Source organism: Schistocerca gregaria, chromosome 7 (assembly GCF_023897955.1).
Source record: "Schistocerca gregaria isolate iqSchGreg1 chromosome 7, iqSchGreg1.2, whole genome shotgun sequence".
Taxonomy (NCBI): Eukaryota; Metazoa; Arthropoda; class Insecta; order Orthoptera; family Acrididae; genus Schistocerca; species Schistocerca gregaria.
The window spans coordinates 404,187,361-404,203,748 of NC_064926.1; the positions used below are offsets into that span (position 1 = coordinate 404,187,361).

The 16,388-nt window shown below is 43.6% G+C and overlaps 1 protein-coding gene across 2 annotated transcripts in view; it reads left to right on the top strand.

Moving 5' to 3' along the window:
- Positions 1 to 16,388, top strand: part of LOC126281863 (ras association domain-containing protein 10-like) — a 1,002,113-nt gene that overhangs the window by 793,289 nt on the left and 192,436 nt on the right. The window contains exon 1 of one of the 2 annotated variants that reach the window (XM_049981130.1): positions 5,189 to 5,347. The exons of the other annotated variant lie outside the window; for it this stretch is intronic. The gene's annotated coding sequence lies outside the window, so the exon portion shown is untranslated. Of the gene's footprint in view, positions 1 to 5,188; positions 5,348 to 16,388 lie in introns of those variants that run through there. 2 annotated transcript variants of the gene reach the window in all.

The following is a 16,388-nucleotide window of genomic DNA, read 5'->3' on the forward strand; positions in this document are numbered from 1 at the left end:
ACACACATCCATGCCCGAGGCATGATTCGAACCTGCGACCGTAGCAGTCGCACTGTTCCGGACTGCGCGCCTAGAACCGCGAGACCACCGCGGCCGGCGATGTGAAAATTATCGAACTATCAGTTTAATAAGCCACAGCTGCAAAATACTAACGCGAATTATTTACAGACAAATGGAAAAACTAGTAGGGGAAGATCAGTTTGGATTCCGTAGGAATGTTGGAACACGTGAGGAATGCTGACCTTACGACGTATCTTAGAAGAAGGATGAAGCAAACCTACGTTTCTAGCAATTGTAGACTTAGAGAATTCTTTTGACAATGTTGACTGGAATAATCTCTTTCAAATTCTAAAGGTGGCAGGGGTAAAATACAGGGAGCGAAAGGCTATTTACAATTTGTACAGAAACCAGATGTCAGTTATAAGAGTCGAGGGACATGAAAGGGAAGCAGTGGTTGGAAAGGGAGTGAGACAGGGTTGTAGCCTCTCCGCGGTGTTATTGAATCTGCATATTGAGCAAGCAGTAAAGTAAACTAAAGAAAAATTTGGAGTAGGTATTAAAATCCAGGGAGAAGAAATAAAAACTTTGAGGTTCGCCGATGACATTGTAATTCTGTCAGAGACAGCAAAGGACTTGGAAGAACAGTTGAACGGAATGGACAGTGTCTTGAAAGGAGGATATAAGATGAACATTAACAAAATCCAAACGGGGATAATGGAATGTAGTCGAATTAAGTCGGGTGATGCTGAGGGAATTAGATTACGAAATGAGACACTTAAAGTAGTAAAGGAGTTTTGCTATTTGGGGAGCAAAATATCTGATGATGGTTGAGGTAGAGAGGATGTAAAATGTAGACCGGCAATGGCAAGGAATGCGTTTCTGAAGAAGAGAAACTTGTTAACATCGTGTATAGATTTAAATGTCAGGAAGTCGTTTCTGAAAGTATTTGTATGGAGTATAGACACGTGTGGAAGTGAAACATGGACAATAAATAGTTTTGACAAGAAGATAATAGAAGCTTTTGAAATGTGGTGCTACAGAAGAATGTTGAAGATTAGGTGGGTTGATCACGTAACTAACGAGGAAGTATTGAATAGGATTGGGGAGAAGAGAAATTTGTGGCACAACTTGACTAGAAGAAGGGATCGGTTGGTAGGACATGTCCTGAGGCATCAAGGGAACACAAATTTAGCATTGGAGGGAAGCGTGGAAGGTAAAAATCGTAGAGGGAGACCAAGAGATGAATACACTAAGCAGGTTCAGAAGGATGTATGTTGCAGTAGGTACTGGGAGATGAAGGAGCTTGCATAGGATAGAGGGTGGAGAGCTGCATCAAACCAGTCTCAGGACTGAAGACCACAACAACAACAACAACAATGTTATAATGAAGCACCAGAGTCAAGCGCTTGTGATTCAGCGCCTGCGTGAAACCATTTGATTTGATTCATAAAGAAAATGAAAGAAAAAAGGTCACTACAGTACCAATAAATGATCGCATTTGGTAATCGTATATTAAGATTTGAGGGGTGGTAATCTAAACTCGTCTTAATCATTCACCAAGCACTTAGTGTGTCAAACTTTCTATTCTATTGCGTGGTTTTCTTTGAGAAGCGCCTTTTTCAGTGACTGTACATTATCTGAATAACGCGTATGTCAGAGGACTGTAATCGTGGATTTTACCTTCAAATAACGTGATTGAGTAGCTGCATACTGGCTCCACATTAATCTGTAGCTCCCACCACTTCTTACTGACCCGCCTACTTGCCGTTGTTGTTGTTGCACGAGACACCGACCACGATAGGCGCGTAGGCGAGTGTTGTCAAACTTTTTTCCAAGCACAATAATGCTGTTTACACTATGGCAGCTGAGATGTTTGCGTTTAGAGCACCTCGCTTACGAATAGCTGCCTGCTCGATTGCTGTAAGCCATGAAGCCGGAAGTCTGAAACTGCAGTTGTGTTAAAGTTGGGAACTATCCTTGTACACGCCACGGTTCCTCACAGCTGCTTCTTATATGTGTGGAGATGGTAGCTAATAGAAATACCTTACAGGCTTCTAGTGTGAGCATTACGATACTCTGCTTTGGCGGTATTCGTATTTCGTTTCCGTCTCCTTTAAGGTGAGGGCCTTTTTACACAGCGAGTAAGCACCGAATATTTAAAAAGTTGTAGTAGCGAGACAAGAAGGACAAGGTCACATAAATATGGTTCCAGAAATGCGTAGTCTCTGAGTAATGAACATTTCATCATGGGAGGGACTGAGCAACGTTTGTGAATCTGAGCACAGTCGTAAATCTAGCTCCCAATCAGCAATGTATTTTAATGTCCTTTCTTTTACCACAGTACCTAGATGCACATCAGTCTGTGCGTTAAATAGTCTACACTCAGTTGTGTGGTACTGCAGTTTCAAGTTGAGGCTCCATCTGTGGCGTCCCGACTGAACGAGCAGGTGCAATGTTTACTTATTGGAATGACAGAGAAACTGTGTCTGTAAGATACTGGAAAAGTCGGCCGAACATCTTAACAGATAATACTCCGCGACGAAGAAATATTTTTAGTGCAGCTGTCTCGGACTCGCAGACTACTTCCATACGCTGAACGATTACAGAAATCATTCTCGCAACATCATTTCGGCGACTAATGACCATAGATGTTAAGTTCCATAGTGCTCAGAGCCATTTGAATCATTTGGAACATTATTTCTGAGTAGCCGGGTTCCATTAATTCGATGTGTTAGAGAATGTACTGAACCATTCGTACGCTGCAAACAGCGCAATAGCAGTAAACACGAAAGTGAAGTTACTGGTGTAACTATTAAGACGCAGTAATAAATACTCAGAGTTGCGAGTAATTTGCAGTGCAAAAAATACACGACTGAAACTACAATACTGCTCGAACAACGGTCCAAGCGAGGTAACGCGGTGGTTTGCACACTGGACTCGTGTCGGGGAGGATGACGGTCCAAGCCAACGTCCGCCCATCCTGATTTAGATTTCCCATGATTTTCCTAAATCGCTTCAGACAAATGCCTTTGAAAGAGCACAGCCAACTTGCTTTCCTATCCTTCCTTAATCCGATGAGGTTGAAGACCTCGCTGTTTGGTCTCCTCCCCCTAAATCGAGCAACCAACCAATCCAACCACGCAACAGACTCCGGACAACATAACACACAAATTAACGTGAACCTAGGGTACTCTGATGGGTGGTAGTCAGCCATGACAGGAGTGCTCCAGTTGGAACGTGGGAGGCGGTAGGTGAGTGAAGAGAAAAGGCACACGAGATCATTTTCTATACGAGGTTCGGAGAGTAATATCGGTCTGTGAAGGTCTCATCAGACCGTGCTCTAATGTGGCGGGCTACTGTGTCCCCGTTGAGAGAATGTGTGCTCTCGCAGACCAACACCTTCAGCCTACAACCCTTAACTTACCTACCTATTTTAAAAGAAAAATTTTTTTCTACCAACTCTCCACCGTTCTTGTTCCTTTACCACAAGGCGCCCTGCTCATCACTATTAATGGAAGGAGGACTCCTCTCGTGACTCAGTACTATCCATGACCAAAGCATCTGAACCACGTTCTCCGCCGGAGTTTCGACTCCTCTCGTCGTGCCCTGAAATGAGAAATATCTTACCCACATCCCTCCCCACCCCTCCCCCAATAGTATTCCGCCACCCACCGAACCTACACAATATATTTTGAGAGTGAAAACATGTCCCAATTCGGCTGTATTCATTTTATTTTCCGTAGGCTGGCCAATTTCAGCTGTGAGTCATTTTGAAGCAAATATCTTAACCTTCCAGCTTCATTTCACATTATAATACATCGCAATACCCTTGAACATCTCTCCTCCACAGCTGCTCCCAGCCCCTTGCCTCTTGGCTCATATCCCTGCAGTAGACCTAGATGCAAGACCTGTCCCATACATCCTCCCATCACCATCTTCTTCAGCCAAGGCTTAGGCATTACCAATCCTACCTAATACAGCGCTAGCTATGAAAGCACTTATGGGATCTAAGCTGCAACCATTGCGTTGCTTTCTGCATGGGCATGACAACCAACAAACTGTCTTTCTGCACGGATGACCATCAATAAACTCTGGCCAGGAGATGGCAGGACCACCCAGCTGCTGAATACGCTATCCAATACAACGTGTTTCACAGCCTACGGCATCTGAATCCTTCCTACCAACCCTAACTTTTCTAAATTGCGCAAGTGGGAATTTTTCCAGCAATATATCCTACGTTCCCATAAACCCCCTGGCCTCAACTTTCACTAAGTTTTTTTTTAATCGCTCTTTCCGTTTGGTAACTTTTAATATTGGCTTTACTGAATATAACAGGCAAAAGAGAAAAATGGTAATTATAGTGATGACGCGAACAACGAAAATCGGCGAAGTGCATGTTGTTGGCCTATGTTTAACACGATGATGCATGACTATGGGAAGATGATTAATCAGTTTTACGTGTCAGAACCAACTTTACAAGAAAATGACGCTCTTAAATCGGCATCGGACTTCGTTATGATTCAGATGAATGAAGATAGGTTCGTTTTCTCGAACGTGCTGTGAGCTCTGAAGACTATGTCAATGGCGACCGATCCACTGCATCATCGTATTAAGACGAAAAACATAAAAATTATCAGATGAGGAAAAGGAATAATTAAATCATACAAATGAATTGAGGAAGTATACATATATGTTTGATTGAGCTTATTTAAAATATTATCATAAGACACAGCAACATTCACTAAGACAACTATGATGGAATAGAGTGCAAGCACTAGCAGTTGTCCTGAAAAAAAGAAAAAAAATATCCGGACCGAAACAAAGTCCTAAGACATATCTATGGGATAAGGAAGCTGTGATGATAGTAATAGATTGTGGAATTACACTGTCCTTCACTCCCCTATCCGCTCCTGTGTTCCCATAGAGCATTACACAGCCTTCTGGTCCACCAAAACGCCGACAAATATCTAGCATTTTGCCCCTGTGTTTCCCTCCTTTTTCGCTCCCCCCTCAAACCTCCTGGCTGCACTAGCTGGCCTACCCTATCCCTACCACGGCCCTGCAGGCTCCCACAAGCAGCACTACAAACTTCCCCACCCCTCCCCCGCTATCCCTCCCCATCCCCACCCCTGCCTCTTCCTTATCCCCACCATCCACGGATTGCCTCTTCCCTCCGGTGCAGTGCTCCCAGTTTAGCTTCAGTAGCCAGAGACAGTGGTCATGTGAGTCGTGCTTGCGTGAATGTGTGCGTGTTTCCTACTTTAGAAGAAGGCCTCCTGGGCAAAAGCTCAAATGTGTAACAGTCTTTTTGCTGTGTCTTTCTGCAACTCAACATCTCCTCTGTATGGTGAGTAGCAAACTATCCTTTTCATAATATTGATGTAATATTAATTCTTTCAAAGTAAAATATAACTTTCACCATAGATATAATTTTCCGACGTAAACAACGATGCCAGTCGGCAACATGGAGAATAATGCGTTGTTTTTCTGCAAAATACAAGTAAAAAAAGTGTTTGTCCACGATTACAAACGCGGAAATGGGAACAACAAGAATGAGAGTTGAAAGTCAGTATTTCGCGAAATACAAAAGCTACACATTACTGTTCAATTTTCGCTGACCAGTTGCAGTATTCAAAGTGCCGTCGATGTTTAACCGCTGTACAGCTGAAGACTGAGTATGTATTACGCACATTAGAGATAAATAGAACTCCGAAACACGAATTGGCATACATGAACTGCATAAAAGATGGATCGTTGCTGCATTTCTTAAAATAATAAGTTACAAAGTGACATCTGCATTCTTTGCAGAATGCTCTTACGGAGCAACGAAAATAGTCTTCTCAGCGATGCTGACGAGTGGTACGATATAACTGACAACAAGCGACAGGTCTTTGAGACTGAAACTTGTTACTTCACTTTATATTATAAGAACTCTAAGAGACGGAGGAATGTAGAGTCTTACGCAACGACACCCTCCTTGAGATGATCTCTTAGCAGTAACCTCGTCACGGACCACTTGCGTCATTTCCTGTTCCAACGTGCCCGCCCAAACACGACGAGGAAGGAAGAGCTCCGCCGCCGGTACGCGACTTGAATAACAGCGGAGGAACCGCCGGCGCCCAGTCAAGTGCTCCGCGGGTAGTGTGTTTGCCCCTGGAACAGAAGCAGCCTCCGGCTTTGGTGTCTCATTGCGAAAGAACAGAAATAAACGAAAACTGTACGGAGAGCAAAAGAAGCAAATTATTCTTCAATACTTCAGCGTAATGTCAAGAAAATCTGGTAGATAATTGCGGAAATGCAGAATTACGAAGTATCGGTCAGCATTTCACTGTCCGGTCATGTCACGTATACATACAGAGTGATCACGGAAGCCAACAACAAAATTTCATACGTTGTTTAGTAATATTTTCTGAGTACATTGCTAGAAGGGACTTGCTAGAGAGTAATTGTATGTTTGACTTCTCACACAAAATTAACGCTGTATCTGTATTGCACTGAAATATATTTATTTATCATATGGCTATCTGATACACTGAAAAAAATACGTAGAGTATAGAATATAGTATTCATAGTATAAAATATTACAAACAACGTGTAGTGTATTTGCCTAATTTTTCGTTATGGATCATCGTATGATCGTGTGGGCCATTCTTCTGTGATATGTCTTATGGTCTTATGCCGGCATCACAAAATGGGGATGGCTACAAAACTCATTTATGTAAAACACGTGTGCATCTGACATGGTGGGTTCTAATTCTGTTTACTATTGACCATGCTTTGCGTGACAAGCCAAATCCCGGTGGTTTTGTGTGATACACACTACATTGCAATTTTGTTGTCCAGCTCATTCTTGAATCTACCTATTAGTCAGGCTAAACTCCTTTCCCACAGCTACATTTCCTGTTGTTGGTTGTGGTCGTCTGGGTTATAGCTTGTATCATCGACATCTTGATGAATTGGTCGATTTTTTTATTATGTGTGATATTTCCGTACTTCGATCGAGAGAGCATTTATGTGATGTAGTTGAGGTGGTGCGATGTGGCTCAGCACTGGCATTCACTCCGACATGTTGCTGTGATAATACTATCGATCATTTTTACATGGACTGTTCACCCAAAATGGGGAACAATATTCTGCGGTTCAGAAGAAAAGACCCAAAGCAAAACAACTTAGGGTGGATACCGACACTCCCCACGTTATACCACACAGCTTTTGAATGATGTTTATTGTTTTCAATTCTTCGACTATTTCTGTTAGATGCTCTCTGAAGCATCGGGCTTTTCATTTGCACTGAAAAGATGTGGTTAACAAGGTAAATATTGATGGGATTCGCTGTGTAACTTTTTCTAGAGCTAAGGTGTCCACTAACTCACGATGCTTACTGTTGACAATAACTACCACCTGCAAGCATGTATTCAATACTTCTCGGTTCCATTTTTCCGACAGCGTCAGATGCACGTTACTAATGATACACAGCAGTGTGATTAGATTTTCTATGAAGAGACTGTCGATGTGCAACTCTTATATCGGTCCAATGAATGTCAGGAAGAGCAGTGCAGTCGTGCCCTGGTGAGCTGTTCCCACAAAGACGGCAACCACATCAAAGAAATTTTGCATCCACAGCATTTGCAACTCCTCATTGGTTAACCAATCTATACTGCTGTGTGCCACTGTTAACGTGCAACTAACACTGCTGGAACAACAAAATCTGAGACAGGGGCGGGCAGTACTGAACGCGAGTTTGAGGGTGAAGAATAAAGGGGGTATTACTGTTGTCTACAGCAAGCACCGTGACAGAATGGAACACGTTTTTTACCTAACAAGACACACAGGGTATACTTTGATACTGGCACTGTTGTGCAGATCTTTTCAGTATAGTAGAGAAATAAAGATAAATGGGGTTAAGACACGAAACGACATAAGAGTCCCCAGAGACTATGGATCCCTCATTCCAAAAAAAAAAAAAAAAAAAAAAAAAAAAAAAAAAAAAAAAAAAAAAAAAAAAAATTAAAATAAAAAAATAAAATACAAAGAAAATATCGATGAACAACCTCTGAACTTTTGTCGATGGTGTCTGGTTTCATCCAGTACATCTGGCCTCCACAAGGCATATCAAGAATGTTGAGGATGTGGGTTATTCAAATCTAACGTAGGATCCAGCGCGTTTCCTTTTTTACCTCTGGAACCTGCTGAACAATATGTAGGACGGCGCTTAGGAATAATTGTTACACCTGACCTACACCGTATAAAGAGGTGTACTGACTATTGGTTCAGGGATTCAAAATGGAGAAAGTAAGGGAAATAAATTATCAGCTAATCACCGACAAGAAAGAGCTGAAAACTTGGGTGGCAGATCATCGCAAGAGCGATGCGTGACCGGAAATCTCCACCACCACCTTGAGCCTCTGACCCATTCGACGCTGATATGTTTGAGGCGTCATGTCACGTATTGCGTAGTCTCTCCCAGCGGATGTTCGAGTCCTCTCTCGGGCATGGATGTGTGTCGTTGTTCATAAAATAACATCAATTAAGTCAAGTAGTGTGTAAGTCTAGGCACCGATGACCTCAGAAGTTTGGTTCCTTAGGAATTCACACACATTTGATGTTGATATGTCGGAAAAGAAACGACCGATAAATGTGTAAGTTTGAATTTCTCTGATTTTTACCGTCAAGGTTATTTTGTAAGACATCTATGAGACGTACTAATGTACTGGACGACTCCTGCGTGAACGTGAGTTCACAAAATTTTCCATCTATTCTTCTAAAAATGTGAACAAAAGCGTCCCTGTGGTGCATTTTTGCGTGAGCCAATCGCAAGAGCCTCCGGTACGAAAATCCGCGCAGATAATGCTCCCACACCCGCCAGAGTGAATCTTCGACCCAGCTTTGAAATTTAAGTTGCAGCCTCTGCCGCAAATCTGGAAGAAGAAAATCCATCTGGAGTTACCCAGTTCCACGCGTAACTTCGTACACTCCAATCAATCCAACAATCACCCACGTTTAGGACAGGTCAGCTGGACACTGGTACATGATGTGCTAAATATCAAATCACGAGGGGCGTTCAAAAAGTAAAGGAGCACATTTTTTCCTGAAAGGGGGTTGGTTTTATTCAGTATTCAAAAACACTATATTGTTGCCCATTGTTTTCGCTGCAAATGCCTGTCTTTCAGCAGAATCTCCTTGATCGCAAACAGCCTTACGCCGCTTTACTGGGAGCGCTCTGACGCCGGCATGGTACCGCTCTACTGTTCTACGTCGGAGCCAACGACTTGCAGCATCAAATACCTCCCCAACACTTACGTCATGCTTCCCGTGGAGGGCTTCCTTTATTGGGCCAAACAGATGAAAGTCGGAACGGCCGCGATCTGGGCTGTACGTTGGATGAGGAATAACAGTCGAATGAAGTTTTTTGTGCTCCTCTCGGTTGCGCAGAATTGTGCGTTCCAAGCAGAGAGGAGTCATCGAGTTTCTTTTGGAGCAAAACCAGGGCAGCGCAGATATTGATAGGCACTTGCAGAGTGTCTACGGAGACCTGTCAGTGAACAAAAGCAAGGTGAGTCGTTGGGTGAAACGACTTTCACCATCGCCACAAGGTCGCCAAACCTGTCCCAATTCCCGCGTGCCGGCCGGGAGCGCACAGCTGCGTCACGGAGATGGAGAAGGTGGTCCGCATTTTTGTGGCGATGAACAGGATGAGTTCGTTTTCTCAATTGTCTGAGTGCAGCACAATATACTTCAGGGTTTTTTGTTGCACCATGAGTGGCAACATCAAACAGAATAATCCCTTTAGAGTCCCACAAGACCGTCGAATGACTTTACCACCTGAGTGTGTGACTTTGAACTTCTTTCGGAGCAGAGGTGGTGTGGCGCCATCCCATTTTTTGCCGTTTTGTTTACATTTCGAAGCGATGAACCCATGACACATCGCCCGTGACGATGACCGACAAAAAATAGTCATCATCGGCCTCATGAAGTGCAAGCCATTCCTCACAGATGGGCCTTCGTTGCTCTTAATGGTCTTGTGTTAGGCGGCGAGGAACCCAACGGACCCCCCTCCATTGGGTACCCCAAATGGTGGACGAATAAGTCAGCACTACCAACACAGACGTTCAGTTGAGCGGCAAGGTGTTTGATTGTGATCCGTCGATCACCTCGAATGAGAGTGTTCGCACGTTCCAACATAGCTAGAGACACAGTTGTGGGCGGCCGGCCGGCACGCGGGAACTGGGACAGGTTTTTGCGCAACCTTGTTGCGATGATGACAGACGTTTCGCCCAACGACTCACCTTGCTTTTGTTCACTGCCAGGTCCTCGTAGACACTCTGCAAGCGCCTATCAATATCTGTGCTGCCCTGGTTTTCCGCCAGAAGAAACTCAATGACAGCTCTCTGCTTGGAACGCACCTCCGATCAGATGCCATTTTGAAGGCTACGTACAACGACGCCAGCTATCAGAGCTTCATGAAGCTATAGACGCTGAAGCGGGAATATTCCACGGTAACTCACAAAAATTCCGCATTTTCCAATCGAAAAAAGAATGTGTTGTGTTACTTACTGAACTCTCCTCGTAGTACAAATAATAAAATACACTCAGTTTCGACCCCGTATGTAATCTCCCTCCCTGGCATGTAAGAATATGAGAAAATATGGACAAAGGAGAGATGCTCCGCCCACTTAATAATAGAAAAAATAAAAATAAAAAACTCTAGAAATTCTAAAACCACAAAATGACACAAAAGATGGATCGACTGCCGTTTTTTAAGTTGTACCAGTTACCTACGTATCTGGAAAAGTACTTTCACAACAGTGAAAAAGCCTATAATAAGGTGTTACGGAAACGTACAGTACGAAACACACAGTAATGCAACAACCCTCTGACGCATGGAAAGGCACTGTAATGTGATGCCGTCGCTGCAGTAACAGCTCAGCACTTCATCGTCCACTTTTCCATTCCATTCATTGAACCCATACATATGGTGAACAAAGGCCAACCCTTCATCAGCAAACCTATCCACTCTCGTTTGTATCACTGTTAAAATACAACTAATACTGACGGCCAAACAAAGCTGAGACAGAACACAGTACTGGAAAGAAACTTGTGAGCGAATGGTGACGTGGGCATTCCTGTTGGCACAAACAAGTACTGTAAGTAGACTAAGAAAGTCAGTTTCCAAGACACACAGTTCTTACCGTCGACATTTCCATTCTTTGCAGATGTTTTCAGTGCAGTACAGACACAGATATAAATGGGGGTAATAAATCAACCGAAAATCTCTGCTTTCTTGTGGGAAGTCATTGTCCTGCCTAGGTCGGTTTTATTTTTGAAATAAATGCTGACTTTCATGATTCAACGCTGATAGCAGAAGCTGCGAGTGCATGTACAGGGTGTCCCAGCTATCTTGTCCACCCAAAATATCTCTGGAACAATAACAGCTATTGGAAAACGACTTTCACCGGTATCAATGTAGGGCTGGGGCCCATGAATGTACATATTTGAAAACATTCTAAAACGAAAGCATATGTGTTTTTTAACACAAACTTATGTTTTTTTAAATGGACCTCCTGTATTTTTTCTTCAGCAATCCATAGCATGACAAAGCACATACACAATGGCGTTGATTGCATCGCAATATTCCCATTACATCCCGAGATATTGAGACGCGAAATTGACGCTTGAAACACCCGACATGCTCAGCTAGCGCACGTCCTGAGGCTCAAGCGTGAACCCCATGCCGCCCGTTAGCGCGATGTGATTGACAAGTAAGCGTCCCCCTTGGTAAGTATGGAGGTGTGATTACACATGACCGCGATTACGGGCAGCATGCGATTCACGCCCGAGCCTCAGGACGTGCGCTAGCTGAGCATGTCGGGTGTTTCAAGCGTCAACTTCGCGTCTCAATATCTCGGGATGTAATGGGAATATTCTACGCAATCAACGCCACAGTGTATGTGCTTTGTCATGCTATGGATTGCTGAAGAATAAATATAGGAGGTTCATTTAAAAAAAACATAAGTTTGTGTTAAAAAACACATATGCTTTCGTTTTAGAATGTTTTCAAATATGTGCATTCATGGGCCTCAGCCCTACATTGATACCTGTGAAAGTCGTTTTCCAATAGCTGTTATTGTTCCAGAGATATTTTGGGTGGACAAGATAGCTGGGACACCCTGTATATAAAAGACTAGAAGTGTTTCAGGTTTCCCAGATACCAAAGACTCGGCAAATATCACTAAACATCCACTGAAATTTTGTCGTTCGATTTACGGTCCATGCTCTGTAGCCAGACCGTTGCCTGTAGTAGCGCATTAGGTATGTGTTGTACAAAACACAAGATAACGTCAACCTCATATATTTTTATCCCGTGTTGTCGTAAGGGAAGGACCGCGCACAGCTTTCCAGATATTGTTAATTGTGGGGGAAAGAGCGGCAGTGATCGGTTGCTTCCTCTCGAATGTTAATCGGGATGCCAAGATTAAGCCTCTTGTTCATTCACAAAACTCGAAATTTATATGAGGTAACGCGTACTGAATTACTTGCCGACGCAGATAAAAGATTACACAGAACCATTAAAGCACCTCGTAATTTTAGAGCGCTTCATGGTAGATTGTAAGAAGACGTAGATATAAGGGTGAATAAAAATGGCCGACGTCAATACAGTGAAACAAAGAAATTACTTAATGATACTTAACAAGCCGAACGGAAGCAGCGCTGAACCTCGTTTCGGTGATTGGAGGCTTCCCGGATGCTGCTTCCATCTGGGAAATGTTTATCTAGCAAACGGAAAGATGGAAACATTGGAGAAAACGGCTTACTTGCGTCAGTAGAAGTGCGTTGACCTTCCATACATAATGTTCGTTATTGCACTTATGATAAATAACAGACTGGCTACGTATTGCAGACTTGGATACATATGGCATAAAAGATTTATGAGACTTGGCTATCATATTCTGCACTTTGTTTTATTTATGTCACCCGAAACGGCTAACACTCGTCAAGAGCATTGTTTTATGACAATCACTGCGTAATGGGAATACAGTCGAAGCTACAAGTGCTCTGCTCAGTGATCCGGATTTCTGATTAAATAATTACAGCATCAAAGCAGCAAGAATGTAAAGACTAAAATATAAGAACCTACTGTATTTTCTGCCTCTTCTAAAAGTTCTCTGTTTATTCGAAATTTTGCGAGTTCAGTAGACATTTTAATGGTATTTCCTTTTACTGTATCTTTCCAGCAACATATCTGACGTCATCATAGCTTTTGTCACTGTTGGGCCTATCTAGGTTCACCAGACGGACGTAGACAGTACTTTTTTTTTTTGAGGGACTTTACAGCGTAGCTGTCTCAGTGTACATACAGTACCCACTGTACTTCATCCCTATAGGCAATCTCTATTTCTGAATCGACTGGAACTGTCAAAAGGAATGGAAATGGAAATGAGAGTTTGGCGTCATTGGCCGGGGGGCCCCTTACGGGGCAAGTCCGGCCGCCATGGTGCAGGTCTTATTACATTCGACGCCACATTGAGCGGCCTGCGCGACGGATGGGGATGAAATGACGACGAAGACAACACACAACACCCAGTCCGTGAACGGAGGAAATCCCCGACCCGGCCGGAAGTCGAACCAGGGCCCGTAGGATGGCAATCCGCCACACTGACCACTCAGTTATCGGGGCGGACTGTCAAAAGGAATACAACTGAGAATAAGAACATTTACAAAAAATTTGTGAAATGCGTATTACAAACGACGGCAAAAAAACGGACAGAGGAGTTCGGCAAGGAATTGTGTTCTCACCAGTGCTTTGTAATATAGACATCGACAACATAATAAGGGAAGTTCGCAAAGAATCAACAGCAGATTATACCGAAATCATAGCGTAAGCAGATAATGTACTGATTTGCGAAAAGACTGAGCAAAAATTTGAAAAACAACTAAATTATTGAAGAATAAGGCATGGAAATAAGCTGAACAAAAAGTGAATTAATGAAAATGAACAGCAAAACTGAATGTATGAAGGACGTAAGTTGCAAAGGCGAAGTTTGTTGAAGAAGTCCTCTCACTGCACTCCTCTTCGGTTCACACCGTGCTTCACTTGGTCTTGTTCGTGGTCGTTGAATTACTTTCGACCAGATTCTGCCCACTCTAGGGTTCTTGTTGGAAGTCTTTGTGATCCCATTCGGTTGTAGCCAGACAATTTAAGCCTGTTCCTCTCCATAGTTTCCATTAGAGGCTTGATCTCCAGGGAGTTTCCTATTGTTTCATTCCCTAACTTATCCCTTCTCGTCTTACGCGGGATCCCTCTTAGAAATCGCATCTGTGTTGCTTGTATTCTGCTCAAGTCCAACATTCAGATACATAGGTCCGATGACGTAATAAGTGATAGACTCTAGGAGAAAAGAGCTTGGAAGAGGCACTGTGAACGGCTTGCGTAAGCAGAAAAGTTTCGAGAAGAAGAACCACAGGTTGTCATACTTAATAAAAAAAAAGCGTTTACTCCACAAAAGTAAAACAAATCATACGCATTAACACCATTCAGAGTCTTTCCTATGTACGTTTCCAGAAGTGCTAATCCCGCGCTGTGGTAGAAGTGTGTGAATAGTGGTGGGAAACGTGTAGAGAAAGAACTGTTGTGCCCGTAGATATTTACAAATGATTGAAACATTAACGTATTTATTTTCAGTATTTTCAGCATAGTAAAATCATGCATAACTTGTGGATCACTGGTTGTTTCTGTTCCACATTATGTCATACATAGTTGTGTGCAACCGCAACTCGTCCTTTTTTTACATGATATCTTGCGAACCATGGATGAAGGGTATCAGACTGATGTCATATTCCTTGACTTCCGGAAAGCGTTTGACTCGGTGTCCCACTGAAGACTCCTAAGGTACGAGCGTATGGGACTGGTTCCAAAATATGTGAGTGGCTCGAAGACTTCTTAAGTAATAGAACCCAGTACGTTGTCCTCGATGGTGAGTGTTCATCGGAGGTGAGGGTATCATCTGGAGTGCTCCAGGGAAGTGTGGTAGGTCCGCTGATGTTTTCTATCTACATAAATGATCTTTTGGATAGGGTGGATAGGAATGTGCGGCTGGTGATGCTGTGGTGTACGGGAAGGTGTCGTCGTTGAGTGGCTGTAGGAGGATACAAGATGACTTGGACAGGATTTGTGATTGGTGTAAAGAATGGCAGCTAATTCTAAATATAGATAAATGTAAATTAATGCAGATGAATAGGAAAAAGGATCTTGTAATGTCTGAATACTCCATTAGTAATGTAGCGCTTGACAGTCACGTCGATTAAATATTTGGGCGTAACATTGCAGAGCGATATGAGGTGGGACAAGCATGTAATGGCAGTTGTGGGGAAGGCGAATAGTCGTCTTCGGTTCATTGGTGGAATTTTGGGAAGATGTGGTTGGAGACCGCTTATAAAACGCTAATACGACCTATTCTTGAGTACTGCTCGAGCGTTTGGGATCCATATCAGGTCGGATTGAGGGAGAACATAGAAGCAATTCAGAGGCGGGCTGCTAGATTTGTTACTGGTAGGTTTGATCATCACTCGAGTGTTACGGAAGTGCTTCAGGAACTCGGGTGGGACTCTCTAGAGGAAAGGAGGCGTTCTTTTCGTGAATCGCTACTGAGGAAATTTAGAGAACCAGCATTTGAGGCTGACTGCAGTACAATTTTACTGCCGCCAACTTACATTTCGCGGAAAGAACACGAAGATAAGAGAGATTAGGGCTCGTACAGAGGCATATAGGCAGTCATTTTTCCCTCGTTTTGTTTGGGAGTGGAACAGGGAGAGAATATACTAGTTGTGGTACGAGGTACCCTCCGCCTCGCACCGTATGGTGGATTGCGGAGTATGTATGTAGATTTGGATGTAGAATATTAATAACGTCGTACATTGTCGCTAGTTCTCTCACTAGGAGTCTCCCCATGTCTGGCTGCGGAACTTGGTGCGCAGCGACTCAAAAAGACGCGCGGATGCATACATTTGCACGCCGTGAGTAGAAGCGGACACGGCGAACTCTGGCGGCGTGTGCAGCGCCGTCCATAGGGGTACCTCAAGCCGCGCGCACAGCGCGGAGGCGCCTGCTGGAGGTCTTTGAAACGCGTCTGCTGCGGAGATGCGGGCGGTGCGTGCGGCCGGCACAGGCCATGTCGACACGGCAAGAACAGGCTGAATCCTGGAGCAGTTCTATGATGCGTGCTCGTGGGCCTCATTTTGTAAATCATTTCTCGCAAAAGGTAGTTTAGAGACCTCATCTGGAAAATATCAAATCAGGATTGCTTTAAATACACCATGTAACGGTCGTGAGCGTTAGTTGCCTTTGACATTGGACGAGGTGAGCTGATGTTAGGCAGGAATGCCAAAAAGGT